A 25,293-nucleotide genomic window follows, 5' to 3' on the forward strand; every position below is an offset into this window, starting at 1 on the left:
AGGCGGGGGTGCACTCAGAGGCTTGCTATGTGAAAGGGGTCAGCAGTACAAAAGTTTGAGAATCACTGGCATAAACTGACCTCTGACTGACTGGAGTTAAGATAAAACTATTCCTCTGGATACTGCATAACTGCACCTCAAGTATCTGGTACTATCAACATCAGAGACAGCAAACTGGACAAGGTGGACGACTGTTCTGATCTGGTATAATAATTCCTATGGATATTATATATTTGTTTGCACAGCCCTTCTGTGTATAAGCAAAAGAGATCCAATCCTGCTACCCTAAGTTACTACTTATTACTACTTTATTAGCACTGCACAAGTGCCGAGGGTCCCCATCGTAGACCAGGGCCGCATTGTGCTAGATGCTGTCAAAATGCAAAGAGAGTTCCTGCCATAGAGAGCTTAAACTCTAATAAACCACTGAAATCAATGGAAGTTTTATGTATGTAAGGGATGTATGATTACGAAGGAATCCCATACCCTAAACACATCCTGGGAATTATTAATCTCTTAGTAGCAGTTCTTCTGTTTACACTCCAGGAAGTAATATGTTCTACGGGGAATGAAGCAGGGGGGAAATGAGATATAAAAAACTCATTTTACAGCAATTTGCTTCAGGTTTTTATTATTGAAATGATTTGTTCCTTCAATTGTGTTTCATGCAGCCTTTGTTTTTATGGAAATTTGGAAGAATATCTAAAAGTTTTGAAACACTGTAATAACACTCCTCCTCTGGAAAAAAACGAGGCTAGCTAATAGTGTAATTTCCTCCTGTGTTTTTGTGATGTATGGTGTATGCTATCTTCAACATGACTCACTTTTCATTCCAACCACTGTTTCAACTTTGCTTTAATATAATGATTACACTGATAGAGACATCATGGTGAACAATGGAAGGCGTGACTGAGCAAGTCACAGGATGTAGAAAGGCTGATGGGCTGAGAACATTCAGCAATAGTATTCAGGCTTTGCATTTCTTGCAATCATTGTAAGTGAAGACATTAAATGATGATACCTGTTTGCTTATCTTTTGAATGATGAAAATGCTCTCCCCTATCATTTAAATTCCCCTACACCCTTAAAAAGCTCCCTGTATTGAAAAACTTTAGCGAGCTTAAGTGGAGGCATGGTGGCCTCATGGATGGAACACTGGACTGGGACTTGGGAGACCTGGATTCTAATTCTACTTTGTCATTGGCCTGCTGGATGACCTTGGGCAAGTCTCTGTGCCTCAGGTTCCCCATCTGTAAAATGGGGATAATATTATAACCTCTTTTATAAAGCTTTTTGAGAGCTATGGAGCAAAAACTGCTATATAAGAATAACACCAAGGTGTTATTATTTATGGAATTTCTCACCTCAAAGGTAAGGAAACACTCTGAAACTAATGGATTCTCCACCCCCCCAAAACTAGTAGAACTTTTTGACCATGCCTACTTATATTTTTCCAGGATCATTTTGCTGTAAAGACAAAAGCAAGTTGTCCCTATAATATGAAACCAATTTAGTAGAATCTTTAATGAAGAAAAACGTCAGGCACTGCTATGATTTATTTACGAGGGATGCTGCTCGGTTAACAGACCAACGGGCGAGAAGCAGATAAATTGTTTTGAATGAGAACACCCCTCTAACTCTCCCAAGTTTAGCAGTAGGAGTTAATTACCTTACTAAGTCTCAGCCCCCAACTGTAAAATGTAGGAGTCCTCATCAAAGTTATCACCATTATATATAATGATCAAAAGTCCAGTCCTAATGATACTTTATGAGGTTCTTTGGAGACAATGAAGGAAGTAATGAAAGCTTAGCATTCATTTAATGCTAATGACACACCTGGATCCCTGACTTAATGAAAACTTTATAACTTTTCTTTTTCATCCATGCATCCCAGACACCTGCTCCCTCCTCCCCACCGCCATAAGCCTTATCATGTGAAAATAAGCCTTTTTGATGTTTGCTTTAGCTCTACTAAAGGTAGATTTTGATATTCTGAGAAGACTCAAAGGAACGGGGTTTTATTAAGAAGGCAGACGTGAGTTATTACAATGCTTTGTAACATAGAATGTGGTAATAAGTTATGATTAAACGTTCACCACTACATTGATGTGGTGAGGCATATTGGACTCTCAATCAGTTTTTGCAGCTGGGCGACTTTGATATTGGATCACATCTACAGTTGCCGTCAGTGGGCCAGAAACTTCAGACTTCCTCAGATCAAGCAAGCCTTATTATTTCTCCCCCAATGGAATACTAACTCCTCCTCCAGTGTCCAGAGCAATAAAGAAACAGGAGTACATAGAGACTCTTTTATAAGCTAGATGAGGGCCAATGGGGGCTATGAAGGTCGTCTCGCTGTCATGGGACCACATTATGTAAGCAAAGGGGGTTCTCCTTGGACATAACGCCATAAGTTCAGCATGGGTTGCAGATGGAGGATAACATTCCTGTTTCCAACAGAGGCCTCTTCACCAAGGCGCTACATGAGGAGATGTAGGGCACTTTCTTCAGCATTGATCCCTGTTCATGGGAGGGAGGGGAATAAACCATTGGGATCATATGCCAGGAGGCCTTCAGATTGTACAAGCTTCCGGCTATCTCCCACCCAATGGGATGCTGGGAACTTTGCTGAGTTTTTTGGCCTTGCTAGCCTCCTCTCCTGCTGTTTTTTCCACGGTGGGAGCATTTTGCCCCCCTGAAAAAAGCTCATATTCCAATGTATGCCTGGGTTCAGTGGTGAGCTTTTGATTTAAAGTTTAATCTCTTCTACTGTAGCTGCCCTGAAGTAATGGAAGGTGAATAACATTGTCCTAACGAGCCTTCTGTCCTGATATAAAATTCACTGGGTGACTGGAGCAATCACTCTGCTTTGGCATCTCAGCCCGATAACACTTCTGGAACCAGAGAAGCCTCTTATAAAACTGAGAGGAGGTAGCACGTTAAATGTGGCCTGTGATGCATTAGGATATATAGAAATGATGTACAGGTAAATATTACCACATAAATAATGGCAGCTTGACACCCTGGCTGCCATTCTTCTAACGGATATTTTGACATTTTCGCTTAGGGTCATTATAAATGACTCGCTCTTGTCCCTAAACACGGATCAGGTCTGCCATTAGTAATATTCTGACCATAGTAGGCACAGTATAATTGATCAAGGTGTCCACATTTTAAGATACAAGCAAATGAACATGATAAACAGCCAATAACTATGAATAAGAAACACAATGTTCTTTCTCTGTAAGATACCGCTTGGCAGGGGTGGCTGTTTTGACTTTGTTTTTATGTAGACAATCGCTTTTCAAATTACCTAGGAAAACCATTTGGCTTTCCATATCAAAAATAGGTAGGCAAGATGGGATTCTGTGACCTTGAAAACAATTTGTACTTTGGTTACAGCCATGTTCTGATTTATTCTCAAGACCGGAGCAAAGGGGGCACAGTGGCTGTGCCTGTTTGCTATAAAGCAAGAGTGAATAAAGGAATTCTAATAGTTTCTAATTCCTAAATGAAAAAAACCTTATACAATTTCTTTTAATCTCTCAGTTTTTAACTAAAATGATTATAAGCGCATGGTTCAGCAAGGTTAGGGATTTGTGTGTAGCTTGCATGAATCAATTTTTAAAGGAGGTTTCTGAATTCACTTCTGAATGTTACTGTCATTAACTTAGAGAGATTAACAACAACAAAAAGATGCGTGGAGTGTGGCTGGTTTCTTTCCCTGTATGTTATCTTTATGCCACTGAAAAGCTATTGATTCCTTTCCAATTATTAGAATATAAAAACTGCCGAGCTGGATCAAAGTAATGGTCCATCTAGTCAAGTATTTTGCTTTCGAGAATAGCCAGTATCAGATGCTTCAAAAAGGATGTTAAATTCCCATAAAGGTCAATTTTGCAATAATATGCCCGTGAGGTAAATTTCATCCTAGTACTCATCAGTTATCTTATTATGACTGTTTCTATTGTGGTGGCACCCCATGTGTACATCTACACTGCACTTGTGTGGCACCAAGTCTCAGAGACTGGGTCGGTTGACTTAGTCTTGAGGGGCTTGGGGTGCTGGGCTATAAATTGCAGTGTAGGCGTTTGGGCTCAGGCTTGAGTCTGGCCTTAAGACTCCCCTCATCAGGAGCCCAAACGTCTACACTGCAATTTTTAGCCCTGTAGCCTGAACCCAGCAAGCCTTAGTTGGCTGACCCAGGTTGTTCATTGCAGTGTAGACATATGGTAATAGCCCCGTCATGGACCAGGGCCACATTATGCTAGGGCTGTACAAACATAGCTTATGTCCTTTTAGAGCATAAAGGGCAACCTTGTTATGAATGCTCATCTTAGAGCTAGTGAAATGGAAGATGTTATTATTCATGCAGTTGTCTGATCTATTGTTTGAAACCTGCCATGATCTTTGCCTTAATTGTAGCGTCTCTCAATGAGGCCTGTGGAGTAATCATGCCTTTTTTTTTTTTACGTATTTCCTATTCATTTTAAGTATGTCATATTTTAATATCATTGGGTGTGCCCCTGTTCTTGTGTGATGTGAAAGCATAGACAAGAGAGCTCAATTTACCTTGTATTGTTCATTATTCTATATTGCTTTAGCATGTCATCTAGTTGCCTCCTCTCTAAACTACCTTGTCCTAAACTTTAATTTAAAAAATAGTAACAATACAGGGCCAGGTCCTCAGTCCCTCCTCAGGCTGCTTTGCACATTGTAACTGGATCCCTTGGTGTATCTACCTTAGGTGCTTATATAGCCTCCATCACCCTAATATCTGAGCACCTCACAATCTTTAAGGTATTTAGTCTCAAGATATCCCTGGGTGGTGAGGAAAAGGCCTGTTATCCCCCTTGTACGAATGAGTAACAGGCTTTTGCCCAGTCTCACAAGAACTCTAGGACAAAGCAGAGAAACTAAGGCAGTTCTCCCTAGTCCTAGGCTAGCAATCTAACCACTAGGTTATCATTCCTCTCTGCTTTAGTGGCTATGTTGGGGCTAGGGCTGAAGGAAAAGGGACATAGTGCTGCTGTGCTCGGGGGATCCCTGGCCACCAGAACAGTCTTTCAGCACTGTTGCAGCCTGAAGCTGCTCTAAGTTGCATTGGCAGCTGAGCTTCCCTGTGGCCACCCCAAGGGTTGGGGAGCCACAAAAGTAAATATGGCCCATAATCATGTTTGCTATGTATACCTGGTGCAGTATACACCTAAGAGGATCCCAAAGCACTTTATAGAAGCTAGCACGTACACAGACAGAACTAACAAAATCCAGCTCCACCGATTTTAACTAACCAGTTTGCTGTACAAAAGTGAGAGAATGGTGTAGGAGAATTTTTAGCCAAAACCACAAGGGAACATCCCTATTGTCATAGGATCTTTACTTTTTCATGCACTGGGGATAGACCTTCATTTTTAACGTTTCATACAAAAGATCCCCACAGAGTTACCACAGGGGAGTGATTTATCTAGCTCGGATGGAAGAAGGGCTGTGTTGACTCTGCAGTTGCAGGGAGTCAAGAGGTTTCAAAACGAACGTTTAGGCCACTAAACCACCCACACAATTCTACTGTAAAGGCATCAGCATTAGTTCGAAGCATAAGGGGATTGTCATTTGTAAATAAAGGCTCTACAGTAGTACTTTAATGTATATCAAGAGCAGAACTTTTACAGGAAAAGGCTTCTCAGACTGCTTAGTGAACCTTTACATCAGTAAGTCTGTTTGAAGTGTTGCTGTCTAGTATCTTTGGCCTCGTTATATATATTTTCTTTAGTTCCCACTTTCATGCACCAGCCTTATCTATATGGTAGCTGGAAAGCAGTCTCACTAATCATTGGTAATATTCGAGTAGCATCTAAAGGCCAGCTGAGATCTGGACCTTGTGTTTGACACATGGGGAATAGACAGAATAGACACATGGGGCCAGATCCTTAGCTAGTGTAATCATCACAGTTCCATTGAAGTCAATAGAATGATGATGTTTTATGCCAACCGAGGAGCTGGTTCAGAGTGAAATTTTGTCCCCATTGATGTCAATGGGGCTGGGATTTCATGCATACTATAGAAAGAGTGCTCCCACACAGAAGAGTGTGTATGGTAAATGGACAAGACCAAAGATTATTATCCCCTGTTACAGATGAAGTGCAGAGAGATTATGCGGTGTACCCAAAGTCCCACAAGAAGCCTGTGGAATGAGCAAAGAATGCAATCTCCTGAGTCGTAGCTCAGTGCCTTAACTTTCCTTTTTAACAGTGAAACATTGAGAGCAAATAAGAAGTCAAAGCTCTCCCAAGCCAGTGGCTCATTGGGTTGGTGCTGTTAAGTCACATCCGTTTCATAGCCAATAGTACACATGGGCAGCACCACATCTGACCAACTTCATCTGCCCGAATCCAATGGATCATTTTGCAGCTGGGTGAACTAAAGGTGGCCTTTCACTGTAAAATCAAGCAAGACAAAAACCCACAACCTTCAGGATTGTCGTCAATTGTCTTGACCACTCAACCACTGTACTCAATTATTATGGATAGTATAAGGCTGCTGGGCCTGTCTCCCCTAGCCCAGGAAGGTCTAACACCACCCCCAAGTCTCTTGTAGGCCCCTTCCTCAGGGCCTAGTGTATTAATTTAAACAAAAAAACTTCACAAAGTAACACAAAACAAAACTGCCCCCCTGACCAACGCAGGCTGCAGGAACCCAGAGACCTTTCACTCTACAGCCAACCATTCCCTATTCAATGAGCTCTCTCAGTCCTTTTTGATAGGGATCACTTGACCCCTTCCCAGCTGGATCTGATCATCAGGCATGGATAGCAGGCCCTACACCCTTAAAGGGACAGGCCATCCTGTTACAGATGGGTATGGATGAAAAGGTGAAATTCAGAAGTGATATTTAAGGTGGGTTTAAAATGTGAACAACCCAATGTTAAGGAGCTGGCACCCATTAGGTGAAATTTTCAAAGGTGTCTGGTTAATGTTATGGGAACTGGAAATCCAAAGAGTCTTTGAAAATCTCTAAAGTTTTTGGTTCAGGTCCATTTCTCCTATTTATAGAAGAACCAAGTTCAAACCTTTGCTGAGGGTCTGAAATGCTTGGCTAACTTTCCGTTGTCATTTTTGTGCTTGTCTTTGTATTTCTACTGAGACACACCATGAGACATGATGTTCGCATAATATTTCCTATAGTATTTCAGCTGTGACCTGAAGTGGAAATGCTGGAAATCCAATCAGAACTCCTTGAAATCTACAACCCAACTGTTCAGACTTAAAAGGTTCTGCTCATTTGTATACATTTCAGATAAGGCTTGTGAAGATGCAGCATCACTTAGAAGGGTGTGGTTTTTAAGTGTGTTTGTTTCCATACCAGTAACAGGACTGGTCAGTACAACAAAAATAAATCTACTCACAGAACTGCAGGCTGGGAACTTTCTGCTTTAGTTAACCGCACCCCAACAGAGTGGAGATGGGGAACAGGAAGAGGAGAACTCCCACCGACTAAATAGGAAGGTTGAAGCATGTCTCCGTCCCATAATACTCTGGGTAACCCAGTTAACCCTATCTTGACCACATTACTACAATATTCCTGTGTGCCTGGTTATTTTAGAGACACCCCCAACACCATGGAAACAACCGCTCTGTGAGCATGCTTTAGTCCTCCAATTAACACGGCCACAGCACACCTGTCACCTACAGAACACCAGCATACATACAGATAGCAGGTACCCTTCCTAACCCAGAAATCCTTTTGCATTACCCCAGACCCATTTCAAGATGAAAACCTGTTGTCTTGCTCTGGGTTGTAATTATCTCACACTTCCTTAAGCCTAGGAGATGCTTAAAATAATAGGCAGAAAGTACAAATTCTTCCCTCCCTTGGACATCACTATGATGCTCAGATGGGACCATCTCCAGAACTTGTCCCCACTTTCGTTATGATGAAAGCCTGATAATGTTATTAGGAATGGCAGTTCCTATGTCTTAAGCAACAAAGAGTCCTGTGGCACCTTATAGACTAACAGACGTATTGGAGCATGAGCTTTCATGGGTGAATACCCACTTCGTCAGACGCATGTCTTGGTCCCTATGTCTTGGATTTTTGGGGGGCCATTTTGTTTATTTCATCACAGCTTTGTGTCACACAATTCTTTCAGAGCCAGAATGTGATATCCTTGCTCACATTGAGTATTACCTTACACTGGATAGTTTCATTGAAATCAATGGGACCTCTTATAAAGTAAGTCCCTCACTCCCATGGAGTACGTTACAAGATGGCCCTCAATTAATGTCATTGATTGACACTTTTCTAATTCAAACAGTAAAGATGTGGGGCTATTACCCAAGACCTAAGTCTAATGAAAGACATATAATTATTTCATTCTTAGCACACTTTTGCACCACTTCCCTTTATTTGGTTAGCTTTACCAAACATCACAGTTTTAGTGTTACTTTCAACTTTCTAAAAAACAAATGGATGTTAAAGAAGAATTGAACAGATATATAGGGCCAGGTCTTTGAAACCCATGGAGCTACGTTGCTTCATACCAGCTAAAGGTCTGGGCCAACAGATCGGATACCAGACTGGGTCTCTGGAGATCTGGCTTCTAGGAGCAGATCTGCCACTGACCTGCTACGTGACCTTGACAGGTCACTTCACTTCTCTGTGCCTGTTTTCCCTCCCATCACCCTTTGTATGTCTTGTCTATTTAGACTAAGTTCTTGGGGGCAGGGGTTATCTTTTATTATGTATATGAACAGTGTCTAGCACACTAGGGCCCTGCTCTCACATGCAGCTACTGTAGTATAATAATAAAATATTATTAATAACTATAACAATTAACCCTCCCACAGTCCCTGACTATGGGATATGCAAGAGTCATTCTGGTCATTTCACATATAAAGAATCTGAGGCAAAGACTAGTTAAATGACTCCTGCTCCCAAGCACTAAGATCACTCCATAAGCTCTTTATAAGCTCAGGGCTTCTGATATAATAGGTAGAGCTGACGAAAGGACATTTTTCCCCCCTGCAAAAATATTGAAACAAAAAATATATGATTTTTTGGCAGAAAATTTATAAGCAAATTGAAATTAACATTTTCATTTGATTAAATTCAAATTGAAATATTCAGTTCAGTTTTCAAAAATAAATAAATTAAATGAAACGCCTATTTTGAAATTTCCCCATACCGAATTTTTACAAAAAAAAAAAAAGACTTTTTTCCAGTGAAAAATTTCATTTTTGATTAAACCCTGTACTTCAGAAGGAAAAGTTTTCCGCCTAAAAATTGCAAACATGTCAACTTATAAGGTATGTTAATGGGTAGGGTGCAATTTGTGCTGAGTTTTGAGCTCTCTCTGCTGTTTTCCCACAATGGATATGCTCTGCATTCAGTGCCCAAGACAAACTCAGTCTCGGGTAGATGCTGTCATGGAAATGTATTTTCCTGTGTCAAACCAAAACAGACAACACTGGTATTTCAGATAAATGACAAATGCTAATGGCACAATCTAAAATTATGGATTGCACAGTTACAGTTGCTTGACAGCAGATATTAGACTTGAACAAAATAGATGAGGGGAGGAACCTTACAGTGCTTGGGCCTAAACAAAATGGCTGACCCTAACATAGACTATCTTGTAATTGAAGTGAAAAGGCAAATTCATCAAGCCATAATGAGAATCTTGTTGTCATTGATCTTTTATGTGAACATTTGCAGGCAAGGAATCAGCACATCAGGGAAAGCCCAGTAATTAATTTATCTCTGTTGTATAAAAGGTAACAAATCCGAATGATAGGAGCCTGTCCCTGTGCTGCTGCCTTATCAGTGAGATAAAAATCAAGCAGATCATTCAGGCATGATTCCTGGTTCCTTTCAGAAGAACAATAAATAGCTTCAGATAAACCGAAGCTGTGAAAAATGCAATAGTTTGAGAGAAGGAGAGAAACAGAGACCTAGCTAAAGAAATTGCATTAGCAATAAAGATTAAAGCTCCCTTCAAGAAGAAAAAAAAGCACAATTACTTGGAATAGAATATTTTTATAGTCTAGCCTAAGGTATCAAGGCAGGATTAAGGCCAAATAATGGAGACAGTAATCAGAGTAATTTACCCTGGATAATTTACCCTTGACTGAGTCTTAATGCACTCAGAAGACATGTCAAAGCTCCAGACTGTTACAAAACTCATTCTCACTATCAGTTACCATAACATTATCACTGTTTGAAAGGTGAGTTTTAAAAAGGCACGAAAGGCAGTTAATGTGCCCCAATTTCACAGGAAGTCAATGGGAGTCGGATACCTCACTGCAATTTGTGCCTTATGCAAAATCTACCTCTTACTGAATAGATGGCTTTGGTTTGCGTAGTAACCATAAGGGTCACATGCAAACCACACATGCAACACCCTTTAAGACTGCTTCATTCTCATATGTGTATGAAGACCTCTCTGGAGCTCTTGTGAACAATAGCTTTCTCAAAATCACTCATTAACAAAAGCAGTAGTGAAGGGGTAGAAGTCTAATTGTTTGAAAAGGGAACAGGCAGAATTCAAATATCAGTGGATTAGCTAGTAGGAATAACATCGGTTAAAAGAATGTGTAGCTCAGTCAAATGGTCTGAACATTCAAAAGGTTGAGAGACACTTTTGACCGGGAAGGAACTGTGAGACTATGAATTTGAAAAATAAAGTCCATCATTACAGCTTGCACACTTGGGACTGCTACTGGGGGTGGCCATCTAGTTTAAAGTGAAAATTTTTGTGACGGAGGTCGGAAGAGACCTTCATCAAGGGTTCCATGTCATTCTAGGTCAATTAATAGTGTTGTCAATCAGGCAAAAATCCCATACAAGTCAATTTGCATTTGCTGTTAAGTCGATGAATATGTTAAAGCCCTTTGGCCAGATTCTGTGCGTTGTCTCCTGAGAAATGCAGCATAGAAGTCACAGCTCAAAGGGGAGGGGTGGTTTGGGATCTCTCAGGATGAAAGGAGCTATAAAAATGTAATTATTATTTCCTTATTCCACATACAAAACTGAATTATACCAGACAATGGCAGACAAACAAGATGATTGATCTGAAGGGTAGACCCCCGAACTGCAATATGCAACATGGATGTAGACTCCCCGAGATACGGATACCTCCAATTAATAATGAATATAGAGTAGACTCCTTGTATCACATCCAGATAAATGGAAAAACATTTCTAGAAATGCAGCAAAGAAACCTCTGGAGACAAGGTTCCAGGAACAGAGTCAGAGGTAAAAATGGAAGAAAAGCATCATGAGGAATACTTGCTCACAGAAATAATGCACAGGTAGATGGAGAAGAGGCAGAAAGGGGGGAAGAGAGTCAGCAGAACCATGGCTCTGTCCTCCATGATGCACTGGGCAGTGGTGCTGAGCCAGCCACAAGGTGGGGAGAGTATACTACACCCGTGAAAGGGCAGTAGCAAATTCCTGCCCCCTATCTAGGAATTAACTAGGAGAAGAAAAGAAATGTCTCTCTTTGGAGGAGTGGTTGGATCCATCCTTTATAGGGTAGCTGTTCTCCATTTGAGAGCCACAATCCTTTTATAGGGCTCCTAATGGGACAGGAAGCTGCATGCTACCCCATATTCAGAGCATTAATCAAGGCTCAAACTAGGCCTGAATAGAAAAGCCTCAGTTCCAATAGCCATGTGAAGTAGGTTAGCATTATTGCACCCATTTTACAGACGAGAAATAAGTAGTGATGGAAACTGGCCCCAGTGCACACAGTCAGTGACAGTGCAGAGCATGGAGCAAATAAAACTCTGCACTCCCTTCTTCTAAGCTCTAGGCATCATTTCAAATAAATGAACTAAGCTAAGGTTTTTTCAAAGGAGCCTATGAGAATTAATCACAATGGGAGTTGGGTGCCTAACTTAGTTCCTTTGAAATCCCTGGCCAAAAAGCAATTGTTTTGTGAATAAATTAGAAAGAACTCAGTAATACATAATAGGATGTTGTTGTTGTTTCTCTGCTTGATATTGCATAGCTCTTAAATTATTGGAAAAGGAAATTTGCCGTACTATGCCCAGATTTGGGGAAGTCCTACAGCACGGGGTGTACAAGGGGGCAGCCTAGATGATCACAATGATTCCTTCTGCCCTTGGAATCTATGAATATATTCTTAGTTGGTGTGACGCTACAAAGCCCCATTGAAATGGATGGAGCGATGCTAATTTACACCAGCTGAGGCTCTGGCCCAGGCATATTTTCAGAGACAACAGAGGATAAACGGTCATGATTTCATGGGAAATGAATTACCTTGGCTCAGCACACAGAGATGACTTTGCTGAGAGCACCGTCTCTGCAAGTTTTGGGTGCCCAGAGAAGCATGCAATTCACAAGTTCAGTATCTTAAACCAAAGCGACCAAATCAATGGACCATGGCCTTTCAATGCCATTATATCTGTGCAAACGGAACCTGTTGAACGTGCCATTAGCTACTTTGAGCACCAAAAAAATAAATAAATGGCCAACATGGCTTATTATTAATTAGGCATCATTTCATGAGGTTTATTCACAAATACTTTATTTCCTGAAAAGCAATGTAGCAAACAAAACAGAACTGCATTTAGCGTCCGGCTCACTCCAAAACTAAGACCAGAAGATGACTGCAAGACAGATGTGTCATTGGTTCCCATGAGTTGATTGTAAAAGAGGACAGTGAGAGATCTGACTTTCAATTAAACGTAGGCTTCTAAGTGCCTAGGTCACTTTTGAAAATGAGAATTAGGTTCCTAAGTCAAGTGGATGGACATTTTTCATCAAAACTTTTCTTTTTTTAAACAAAGTGTCAAACTGTTTCATTACAATAAAAATCAGGAGAAACTTGGTCTAGCAAAGGAAGTGTGTTTCAATCAGTACTAAGCAGCAGCTGTCCTCGATGATTTTTAAAATAAAAAATATTATCTTTCAATTACATTCTGTCATATTATGACATGTCAGCAGTAGTAGTCCCCAAAAGAACATCCAGATTTGTTATAGTGAGGCTTAAAAAATAAGGGTCTGATTCTCTTTTATACACATGCCACTTTGCACTGTTCTGGAGGTATAAAGGATCTTCAAAATGGGCATAAATTACAATGACACCTACTTTAAGAGCCCTTTACACTGCTAGAGTAGTTTAAGGCAAGCTTAGTATATATAAGAATCAGGTCCTAAAAGTTTTGGAAAGATGAAAATTCCCATGCTTCAGGGCAGAAGCCAACCTCACAGTAAAGGGAACTAGGAAAATTATGCCACAGCTACCTACTGCAGGGTTTCTTGTATCTTCCTGTAATATATCCCAGTATTAGCCATTATTGCACACAGAAGTATATTGACCATTGGTCTGATCCAGTATGGCAATTCCAATGTTTCTAAAGTTGAATTTCAACCACCAGTGCATTTCCAGAATCCTAGGGTCATCTGGCATTCATTAGAGCAGCCTGAAGACTGCTCTAAATTACTTCAGTTCACATTGGTCCTTGGGACATTTTACAGCAGCCATGATCAGTTATGCATAATGGGGCCATGGCTACACCCACTTTTCCATGGCCAAACCCATGAAGGTCAGCAGTCAGGAAAGGAGGTAATATAGGAGTCACTATAGTGGCTTTATGCCACTAAGGGATTTTGGTACTCTGGAAGAATCCTCCAGTGGATAGATCTGCCACTTTTAGAGTTGTTATTCACCAGTTGAGAACCATAAGGCAGGCCCGCTGCATGGGGGAATCGGGGCAATAGAATCTGAAGGATTAAATCAGGACTGGGGGAGAGAATTAGGGTTTTTTTCCTTTTATCATAGTGCACCAAGAGACCTTGTTTCACAAATCAATGCTTTGGGCTTAAAGAAATTCACCTCAGCTTAATCCATGCTGGTTGCAAATTGAACACGTCAACTCCCTTTATCATTATTTATCATTGCAAGACAAACGTAGTGATCAAAGGATTAACAACAATCACGTTAAGAGCTGAGAGTTAAACGTCTCACCCTGCAGGAGGGTTAGCATCTCATGCCAGATAATACAAGAAGATATTCTGTTGTACTTGAAAATGTGACACATTCCGCTCTGTCTACTGATGAGAGCAGGGGCAATAGGTCAGGTTCTACTCTTAGTTACTCCATTGTAAATCCAGAGAAATGCCACTGACCTCTATAGAGTTACTCCTAATTTCCACAGGTGTAGTTGAGGGCAGAATTTGCCAGCTGCTTGAATAAACACTATACATACAGTACTTTCAAAAATCATGCAATTCCAGCTGAATTAACTCCTTCTTAGATGCAAGGCCCTATGAGTATGTTGTAATAGCAGCGCTTCTTATTAAGCCTCTTAATTTTGTGGTCAGATCAACCAATTAACATTACAGCATTAATAAAAATATAATTCCTAATGTTATTAATTACAAATAATACAGGTTTTATTTTATTTTGGCTAATTACCCAAATGTGAAGGAAGGAAGGATAGTTTTACGATAAAGGCACTGAACTGGCACTCAGGAGATCTGGATTTAATTTCTTGGTTCTCCTGCAGACTTCCCATGGGACCTTGGGAGTGTCACATGATCTGTCCGTGCCTCAGTTCCCTGTGTGTAAGGCTCGGATAATAGTACTTTCTTTCTCCCACCCTTTGTCTGTCCTTAGACTGTAAATTCTACAAGGTAAGGACTCCGTTTCACAATGAGTTTGTACAGTGCTTAGCACACCAGGACCCCGATCTTGGTTGTAATATGAATAATAAATAAATAAATAGAACAAGTAAAGAAAAATACATATTTAGATCTCTAGTAATGATCATACATACAGTCTAGTGCTAAAGAACACATAACAATAGCATTTTGAAGTCCATTCAAGTGACTGGCACATTCGGTTGTGTTAAGTATGTCAAGCCACATAGGAGGAACATGTTTTCTGAATGGCCCTGAGAAGCAAAGGCTTAAACAGGTTTTTTCATATACGTCCTTTTCACAATATCTGAAATTCCAAAACAGGGGCTGCCTCATTGTTATCTGTCATGGTGCGTATGACACTTCACAGTCATTAACCCTTACATGTCACAGATCTGGCTTACCGCATGCTGTTAGCACTGGTGCCTTTTTTTGTGAGGATACCCTACAATTTCACAGCCGAGGGGTAAATGAAGAGAAATGTTAGAACTGTTAGAAGAACTGTACCACTTTTGCAACCTGATTCCAATAGATTCCTAGATTTTAAGGCAAGGAAGAACCATTAGATCATCTAGTCGGACTTCCTGTATAACTCTCAGCAACTTGTGTGCAATGAAAGCATATCTTCCAGAAAGGCATTCAGTCTTCACCTTTACAGGCAGTAGTCCTCGACTTTATGATGTTCGAATTACAATGAATGGCACTTATAACATTTATAAATTGACATCCTGTTTCGACTTGCTAATGTCGGTTTTGACTTTACGACGCTCGATCCAACATTGTTCCTGTGGGAAAATCGAGTTACGACATTTCGACTTAAGATGCGATTTTCAGGAACCTATTGTGTCGTAAGTCTGAGGACTGCCTGTCTTCATCACTGGAAGGAGATCATGCAGCTGTGCTTCACTGCACTAGCCTTTGCAGTATATTGCAACGGACCATAGGACCAGGGCTGGCTCCAGGCACCAGCGCAGAAAGCAGGTGCTTGGGGCGGCCCACAGAAAGGGGCAGCACGTCTGGCTTTTCGGTGGCGGGTTCCTCAGTCCCTTTCGAAGGGAAGAACCTGCCGCTGAATTGCCGCTGAAGAATGAAGGGGCGCAGTGGAGCTGCCGCCGAAGTACCGCCGATCGCGGTTTGTTTGTTTTTTCCAGCCTCTTGGGGTGGCAAAAACCCTGGAACCGGCCCTGCATAGGACTCAAAGGAAGCTGGTAAATCGTTACAGAAAGGTAAAGCAAATAAAAAAGGTAAGCAAAAGGAGAACGATTGAGTGATTCCATGTGACGTGAAATAAGGAATGAGAAGAATATGTATGGAACAAGAAAGAGATCAGCAAAGAGAAAAAGCAAAGCAAATATTATTAATAATCAAGGGGTAGGTCTCACCCTGAGTAAGTGGCAGCACATATTTGTGCCCCCACAAGAGCAGCCCCTCGTGTTCTAATTTAAGTCAATGGCAAAACTCCCATTGACGTCAGTGTTGCAAGATCAAGCCTTAAATTAATACTGTCCAGCTTACATGAAATCAAACAAATGATACTTACTATAGCAGGTGATAATTTTTTGAATTTTGTAATGTGGATGAAATTTTGAAATTCCAAATTTGAAACAAACCCAGGAAAATTCTCAACTAAATTTCCGCAATATATTTTCCCAGTTTATCTAGCTTTACTACTTACATCTGCTATAAGAAGAAGAAGAAATATTAGAACCAGAATCATGCCAGAACAGGACATTAACAATGGCAAAATTGCAATCTGAGGATTCCAAAGGAAGTGGTTATTTATTGAGAGAAGCCATTAAAAGAGATATCTGAAAATCCTAGATACAGATGCAATAGGTTATCATATGAGTAAGAACGAAGCTAGCTAAGACCCAGAGAACTAAATAGCCCTTCAAGCTTGGGTTCCCTTGTGACAGTTCAGTGCAGTACACTAAATCAGAGAAGGACAGGGGAGCACTTAGAAAGTTATGATGTAATTAAGCACAGTCCACACGGATTCATCAAAGGAAGAACAGGTTTAACAAGTCTGCAAACAAGATGAGGCTACAGTGGTCATAATTTACTTGCACATTTGTGTATACCATTGGGCACAATTTCTGACTTAGAAACTTGGTCTCAATAGGCATCTCTCACTCTCCTTACCAATAGAAAAGGACCTATGATCCAAATATAGATGTGAGGTTTAAATAAAAAAAACCTAATAAGATATCATATGCAACGTAGAGTACAAGAGTCTGTTAATGATTAGCACAAAATAATCCCCACTAAATTGATAGCTGCCCATAAAGCTAATAAACTACACAATGGCAGAAGAGAGAGAAGGGAATGAGACATGATTTCATTTGTTTTTTAAGTGGTGGTAAAACAGAGTGAAAACTATAGAGATTGCTAATCAGCACATCCTCTGCTAGGTCAATGCAGGAAAGGCCTATGTGGTGTATTAGTAATATTTCATAGTAGTACTATAGTAGAGTCAAAGGACACCCAGGGCCCTATTGTACTAGGAGCTGTACAAACAAATAACATGACAGTCACTGCCCCAGAGAGCTCACAATTTAGCAATTAGACAATATGCAACAGCAGCTTGATCCTGGAAAGTGCTAAACTCTGGGCCTGACCCAGTAAAAGAACTTCAGCCATATTTAAATGTAAGCATTTAAGTTGTCCCATAGCGAGAAAGTTCCTCACCTTGCAGTACCAAGCCCTAGGGGAACAAACAGCCAGGTGATTAGAGGACAAGGTAACAGAGACAGATGTAATAGCACAAATTTGTAGTCACAATGGATAATGTATCAATATAAAAGAAGAGAACAGAGCAGAGTAGGCCACTATTGGTAACAACTAATTAAGTGAGCTAATTAAAGAGAAAAGAAGGGAAGTATGGGCAGTCTGACACGTAAAGCAAGCAGAAAATTCCAGCTACACAGGGTAAAGGCCTGTCAAATCTGTCTGAGCCCTGGCCTACTCTGGGGGGTGGGGATCGATCTAAGTTATGCAACTTCAGCTACCTGAATGACGTAGCTGAAGTCGACGTACTTAGATCGACTTACCGTGGTGTCTTTACTGCGGTGAGTCGACTGCTGCCGCTCCTCCGTCGACTCTGCCTGCACCTCTCATGGTGGTGGAGTACGGAGTCGATGGGAGAGCGCTCGGGGGGTGATTTATTGCGTTTAGACTAGACTTGATAAATTGATCCCCGTTGGATCGATCGCTGCCTGCCGATCCAGCAGGTAGTGTAGACATACCCTTAGTGGCCATGTGATTGTTATGCAAAGGCTCCATGAGGAGCTGAAAACAGAACTAAAAGTAGAGACCTGATAGTGGTAGCAGGAACTAGAAAAGACCGAACAAGAACGATCAGAAAAATAACTAACCCTGATGTCGTCATAGCTTCCAATAGTGTTATTTTTATTTATTTTTTTCAATCTAACACAACTCTCCCTGTAAAAGCAACCATGATACCAACCTATCTAATTATACAATTTATGTAGTTGCAGTTATCTAGTGAATGTTATTGTTTGCTTTCGTTCACTGGAACATATCCTATAAAGGATGTGCATGCCAGACGGGGAATCCCAGAGGAAATGTTCCTTCCATTGCTTAGCTGGCAGCCAGGAGGAGAAATGATAATGAATAACCTTTTTTTTTTTTTTTTTTCCAGTGCACCAGCTGGCTCAGATATTCTTCACCAGCATCTACTTCTGTATCCCCTACCAAAGAACTTTATTTCTGCGATAAGCAGGCTTCTTAAGATAATACTTTATGCAGAGAACCAGCAGCTACATCAAAGTACATGGGAAAGATTCACTGAACTGCTTCACCTTAAATACAGTTACTCTCCTGTTAAGCAGCTTCAACAGCAGATTTTTTCCCTTTCGCAGTTGTAGCAACATTCAGGTTATGACCCCTCTTTCCACTCTGACCATTGCAGAACTTGAATAAATACCCCTATAGATAATGGAACTTGTCTCAGCCTTATGTAACCCACACGTATACAGTGTGAGACTTTGTCCCACTCTCTGGGTCGGGCCACAAATAGACAAACATTTTTGCTACTGACATTGAGCTAACAGCTGGCTTTTTCAGCTCAGTAAAGGCTTATACTTTTAGATCCTGAGGTCCCAGGTTTGAGCCCCAGTGCCAGCAACACATCTAGCTAATGAGTGGAGATGGTCAAGACAGCTTTAGCACAATTAAGTGCTATGGCAAAAATCAGATTCACCCAAAGACAAGATGCAGCTACCTAAGAGAAAGTCTTTGTACCCTTTTGACCTATGACATGCAGTTAACCGCCATTATAATTTACTTTGTGGTTTTTGTTTTCCAATCTATGCCAAATAAGCTACTTTCAGTGGCTACATTGGATTCTCCTTGCCTAGATGGAATCACCAGCATGGCAGCTCTCCCTCGGCCACCAGTGTATGGCACGAGGCAAGAGCATGTGTCTGAATGTCATTGCTCTTCAGCTATCCCTGGGTATCCAAACAACCCCTTGGGGCTCTAGACAGGCCAAGTGCAAGGTAGAATAGTTCTGCTCGAAATTACATCTGAGTCTGAACTGGTCCCCTTCTTGACTCCGGAAGCCAGCGATTGTGTAAAGCTGTCTCCTCCTGCTCTTTGAGTTCTGCCTTGAGTGCATGTTGGCCAAACAAGAGAATCCAGTTCACTGTTATTTTTCACTCATAACAGAGAAAGGGCTGAACCGGAACCCCGAGTCTGAAACAGATCGTGAACTTGCGTAAGAATCCGCCTCCAACTATTGCTGCGTGTTTCCATTTCTACTATGGAAAGCTCTGTATGCCGTACAATTTCAAAACCTTTTTCTAGCTGAGGTTTCCTTTAGTTGCCCTTCTGCAAATTACTTAGGCTGGACTTACCTGAATAAATTTGAATGCACAATTCAGATTTTAAAGAAAAAATGAATAATGCCTGGAATATTCCAGTGCACGATACAGAATTTCCACTCTGGTTGAGATTTGTATATATTTCAGCCCTTTTTTCTTCTCCACATGCCTGGCTGTGCAAATTTCTCAAGTAAATACAACAGAGCCACTTAGCTAGCATCTTAGGTCTTCCGGACTTTATCGTCTTCCCCCAAAGTAGCCAACAGAGGCTAGGAGTACATGAGGCTAGATCAGAGGTGGGCAAATTATGGCCCGTGGGCCACATCTGGCCCGCAGGATAGTCCTGCCGGGCCTTTGAGCTCCTGGCTGGGGATGCTAGCCCCCAACCCCTCCCCTGCTTCTCCTCTCCCCCACAGCCTCACCTCACCGTGCTGCCAGTGCTCTGGGCAGCAGGACACCGAGCTCCTGCTGGGCGGCGTGGCTGGTTCTGGCCGGGCGGCGCGGCTGCCAGTCCTGGTGCTCTGAGCAGCATGGTAAAGGGGTGGGGAGCGGAGGCAGGGGGGTTGGATAAGGGGCAGGGAGTCCCGGGGGGGCAGTCCAGGGACACTCTGGCTAGTGATGTAGTGAGGATGCAGCCGCTCGAGTTAGAACAACTGAACAGCTGCTGAGCCAGTGAGTAGCTTGAAGGTGATTTTGCAACACAATTGCTCTCACTTGAGCTAGGCTAGCTTGCATGGAGTAACTCAAGTGCACCAACTTGAGCAACCTGTTGCAGTGATGACAAGCCCCAAGTGACTTATCTGAGGAGGTGTGTGGATGAGCCAGGAAATTAACCCAGAATTCCTGAGTCATAGCCAATGCATTAACCATGGGTAGATCTAATTGTTTTAAACCCACGGTGGTGAGTCTGAGAGCTCAGGTCTACAGGCGTGGGCTTGTGGAGATCACACTACGGCACTAAAAACAGCAGTGTGGACGTTGTGGCTCAGGCTCTGAAGCCCACTCCCTGCCCTGGGTTTCAGATCCTGAGCCCAAATGTCTACACAGCTGTTTTTAGCATAGTAATGTAAGTCTTATTAGCCTGAATCTGTAGCCTGAGACTCGCTGCTGTGGGTCTGAACACACAGTGTTGGCATACCCCATGAGACCATCCTTTTCCCATTACAAAGAGAGAGTGGAATCTGCACTCCCCAAAACGCAGGGCTGAAGTTAGGAGCGATATTTGCACAGGGCAAACAAGGGTGGTGAGGGGGAAGTTATGTATGTGTGTAAGAGCCGCTCACAAAGTAGGCTTTCACGTCCAAAGAAGGGAACTGGACTACTATACTTGATAATATCAGTGGTGTTTCGTTAGGGATGAATTTGGCCCTATCTGGCCACCAGCCTGCAGTTAGTTGCACCAAAACCTAATGAAACAAATGTAGAGGACAGTGGTTTCACATCCCTTAGAAAGCTCGCTAGTTTATTCAGGGCAAGGAAGCCTTTTCCTGGGACATGTGGCTAAGCCCTTTGTAGTTGCACGTGAAGACAGTGGTAGTGGTTGTGACACCAGAGATAAGGGCCCAGATATAACCAGGGAATGGGGTATGTGTGAAATGGTGGTTTTAAGACATCTTTCTGTTCCACTGATCCAGGTGGCCTCTCTTTGTACCCAATCAGCTGAGGTCTGCTCTGACTTGCCTCACCTGCCCAAAGCAGTCGGTATCACTGGATCACCTGTAAGTTAAAGCCATACCTCTTTTCTCAGGTCAAGCCTCCTACGATAGCAGCTGTGAGAGGAGTGATACTGGAGCCTCTAGTTTAGTTCTCTGCTTTGAGAGGATCCCCTTATATTAAGGCCCCGCTGAACTGGGACTAGGACTCATTTTCACTAGAGCTGTAGTACAAAGCAGATACAACGTATGCCAGGATACTAAATTATTGAGCATTTGGACCACACCTGACAATTGGGGGAAGCTAAAGATTCCGTGGGTCTTTTCAAAAGATCGCGGGATGACTAAGTGTCCCTCTGGCCCACATTTGGCTACTTGATTAACTTGTTTAAAGTTGAGCCAGGCATTGTGGGAGTTACTGAAGCTAATGGATTTACACCCGCTGATGAGCTGTCCTATAATGGCTATTTTGTTTAGCCTTACAATCAATACTAGTATCACAGATAATATAATTATGGTAAAGGCATTCAAGTACTTCGAATGCAAAAGAGACTATAGCAAATTCTATTTATTTAGGTGCAGCACAGAAAAGGAAAGATGCTGTTGCTTGAAAAAGTTTCAGCAATCTGAAATTTTATAGATAACGGGTGTGCTAATTCATCTATGTAATGTTGGCATCTTTCCGCTACATATAAGTGTGTATTGATGGATATTTTATTATGGCATATGTCTATTGCATTTGAGAACTAGAAGCTGTAACTGCGGAGACAATAAAACCAGATGGGGAAAAAGGGAAGAAATTAGAACACTTCAGAGGCCTAAATGCTATAATATTCAAAAAGCAATGGAGATACACAGACAATGCAAATTCACAAAATGCTAGCATTCTAGGGATTCTTTTAGGCTTTTGTTAATGCCTAAACCAAGCAAATGATGTGTCAAAACAACCCTGTAATTAGATGTGCTCTAAAAACTGTAGGTCCAGCTGTTATGCCTAGCAGGGTAGCTTTCCAAAAATAACATGGCCAGTAAAAATGAAGCAATTGAAGTTGTCTGATATTATGATTTGTAAAGGATAGTCTCTGTCCAGGGTTCCCTTTTTGTTTGGTTTTCCCAGAGTTCATGTGTTCACCACATTCTGTCAGTTTTCCATTTGATTACGGATACTCTGTGAACATGATGAGCTTCAAACTATTGATTTTAGCCACCCTGGGTCTGTTGTTTAATGGTGAAACATAAACAGGAAGAGCGGAGATGTGATTTAACAAACCAAAACCAAATTGAGTGTCTGACAAACCACAACATCTGCCAGTTTTTAGATTACACATTGTCACAGCTCTCACCCAGCGCAGTACATTCTAATCACAAGCCTTTAACCTTAGTATTGAGTGCATTTGTTTTTAAAGGGACAGTGTGGGAAGGAAAAACTCATGGAGTTTAATGTTGAAAAATTCCCTACCTGTGTCACTCACACCACTGTCGACTATTACTAGTGAAAGGATTTTTAAAATGTAATTCACTTTTCAATAGATTCAGGGCAAGGACTCTCTTGTTATTGCCAGGATCTTGCTACCTCTCCAAACACTGAGTGGTCATTTACTCCACCACTTGTTCCATTTTTTTCCCCAAAGGGACCTGCGAAGTCAGGTACTACTCCAAGTGAGCAAGGGTGTCAGAATCTGACCCGATGGCTAGCCAATGGGACTGATCCTCTTCTGGGTATAAAGCAGCGTAGCTCCATTGATGTCCAGGCATGTTGTCTAAGCCAAAAAGGGGAGTAGGGGGGAGTAGGTGCCTTTCTTCCCCTTACTCCTTACATGGTTGCGTAAGACCAGAGCATAGACTAGCTCTTAGTTTAGATGGCCTATAAAACTCTGACAGTAGAGTTAGGTGAGCTTATTCCAGCAAGTGAACGTCAATTGTATTTGTCTCTTTTCACCAGTACATATGCCACTAAAGAGAGATTTGCCATTGACTTTGGGATTCTGTGCTCTGCCTTTTCCTGTTGATGGTTATTACCATGATGGAAATCAGGACTGATAACCACTGACTGTCAGTACACAGGGTCTGTAGCCTGTGACTCCATCTAGGAGTGGGAGGCTCACACAATTCCATCTCAGAGGAAGGTCAAGATTGGAGGCCAGTGACCTGGGAAAAGGGGGGTCCATTCGGAAAATGATCTAATCTGAACTGCGATATCCTGATATTCAAGAAGGGTTGAAGTTGGGCCCATTGCTAATGATTGCATTATGCTATTGTCATGGGGGTCCACTCACCGCAGTGGCGCCTCCTGCTGGCCATCCCAGGGATTAGCTCTTCCAGTTGGTGCAACCTCTTCATCTGGTGCCTCTCCCATCATCCTCTCACCCTGTGGACCTGCCTCACTGAAGGAACAGCAGCATCCTCTTCATGACTCGGCCCTCCGTCTGGGACACCATCTGTATTTTCCCCTTTTGCAGTTACCCAAAGTCTTTCTATACAAACAGTCCCAGGAAGTCTTCTGGGCTGCTCTGATGATGCCACTTCCCCAGTGGCCAGTAGGGGAACCCAGGTCCATCCTCTATTCCAAGACCCTCTACTCCAGGTGCCAGTCCAGGGACCCTCAGCTCAGCAGTTCTGGGCTCTACCCTCTCAGTTCTCATTGCTCTTTCTCTGGACTGCTTTCTACTTGTCCTGATCTCCCCACTCTGGGAGTAACAGCTCCAAAACAACTCCCTCCTCCACGGAGTGACTGCCTTTTCCCCCAGTAGCCCTGTCTGTTTTCAGCTCTTGGGCTTTATAGACTCCCCTATTCCTGCCCAACTGAGCCTCCTTTAATCAACTCTCTGCTCCCTGGCTACTCCTCCAGGTGCATTCTGAGCAGTCAATTGGCCTACCTGGCCACCTTAACCCCTTTTAATCGTGTGTGGGGTGAACACCCCATCACAGCCTAACATATGTACGCCCAATGGCAACAAGGTTTCCAATCCTGCTCCCATTCAAACCAATAGCAAAATTCTCATTGATTTCAGCGGTGCAAAATTAGGTCCTGTGTTTGAAATAACATGGTGGTCTATATTTATAATAATATATGGAGATATACCTATCTCCTAAAACTGGAAGGGACCCTGAAAGGTCATTGAGTCCAGCCCCCTGCCTTCACTAGCAGGACCAAGTACTGATTTTGTCCCAGATTTGAACTAAGGGATTAGCTAGAGGCATTATTAGGTTAGGTCACTGAGGCAAAGAAAACATCAATAGCTTAGTCTTAAAAACAGTCTCTAAAAACCTGTTACTTCTCACTGAAATTTTAAAAATCCAAATGCATTTTACTTAGGTGCAGTATTTCAGGAATTTTTAGAGCATGTCAGCAGCATCAGTGTGAATTAGGATTTGCTAGCATTTTAATTTTTACAGAATGCAAAACTCTCCAAGAGCCAGATCCTCAAATGGTGGAAAGCAACATGGTTTGCATCAAATGATTCCATCTGCCTGCACTGAGTGATGAAATGTGACTTCAATTAAGTGAAGTCAGTTTACATCAGGTAAGACTGTAGCTCAAAATCTGGAGTTAAAAAACAAAACAAAACCAAAAAATCCCCCATACTAGGCCATAGACCTTATGTTTGCAAGCGTAAACAGCTGCAAGTGTTTAAAACAAAGAGGTTATAAAACACAACAGAAGTGAAATGGTAGTTAAAATATTTGACAGGAAAACTGCCTGCGCTGAATAATTTGTTTGACCTCTTGAGATTCAAATTCTTACCGACTCACATTCTGAGCTGAAAAAGTTCTGGAAATCACAGACACAGTAGAATGAACTTTATTGGTTATATTCACTTCCTCATTCTCTACATTGAATGCTCTCTGAATACGAAGTGTCAGGACATTTAAATAGCCACAAAGCCAAAAATGGCTTTTAGTGCACTGTTGGTGCCCGTGGTTAGGATGCAGCAAAGAGAAAAGAGTAGCTCACGTCTCACTAAAGAGCAGCAGAGTGCTAAAACAATCAGTCTGAGCAGAATTCAATTTTAGCTGCACAGGAGGATGGCGGTTCTGAAAAAGGTGATGTTTAACTGCTGGGGTTTTTTCGTGTCTTTCCTTTTCACACCATTATCTCTGCCGGGTGCATTTTTGGATTCTTCTGGTCCGAG

This window comes from Malaclemys terrapin, chromosome 18, assembly GCF_027887155.1.
Source record: "Malaclemys terrapin pileata isolate rMalTer1 chromosome 18, rMalTer1.hap1, whole genome shotgun sequence".
NCBI classification, from domain to species: domain Eukaryota; kingdom Metazoa; phylum Chordata; order Testudines; family Emydidae; genus Malaclemys; species Malaclemys terrapin.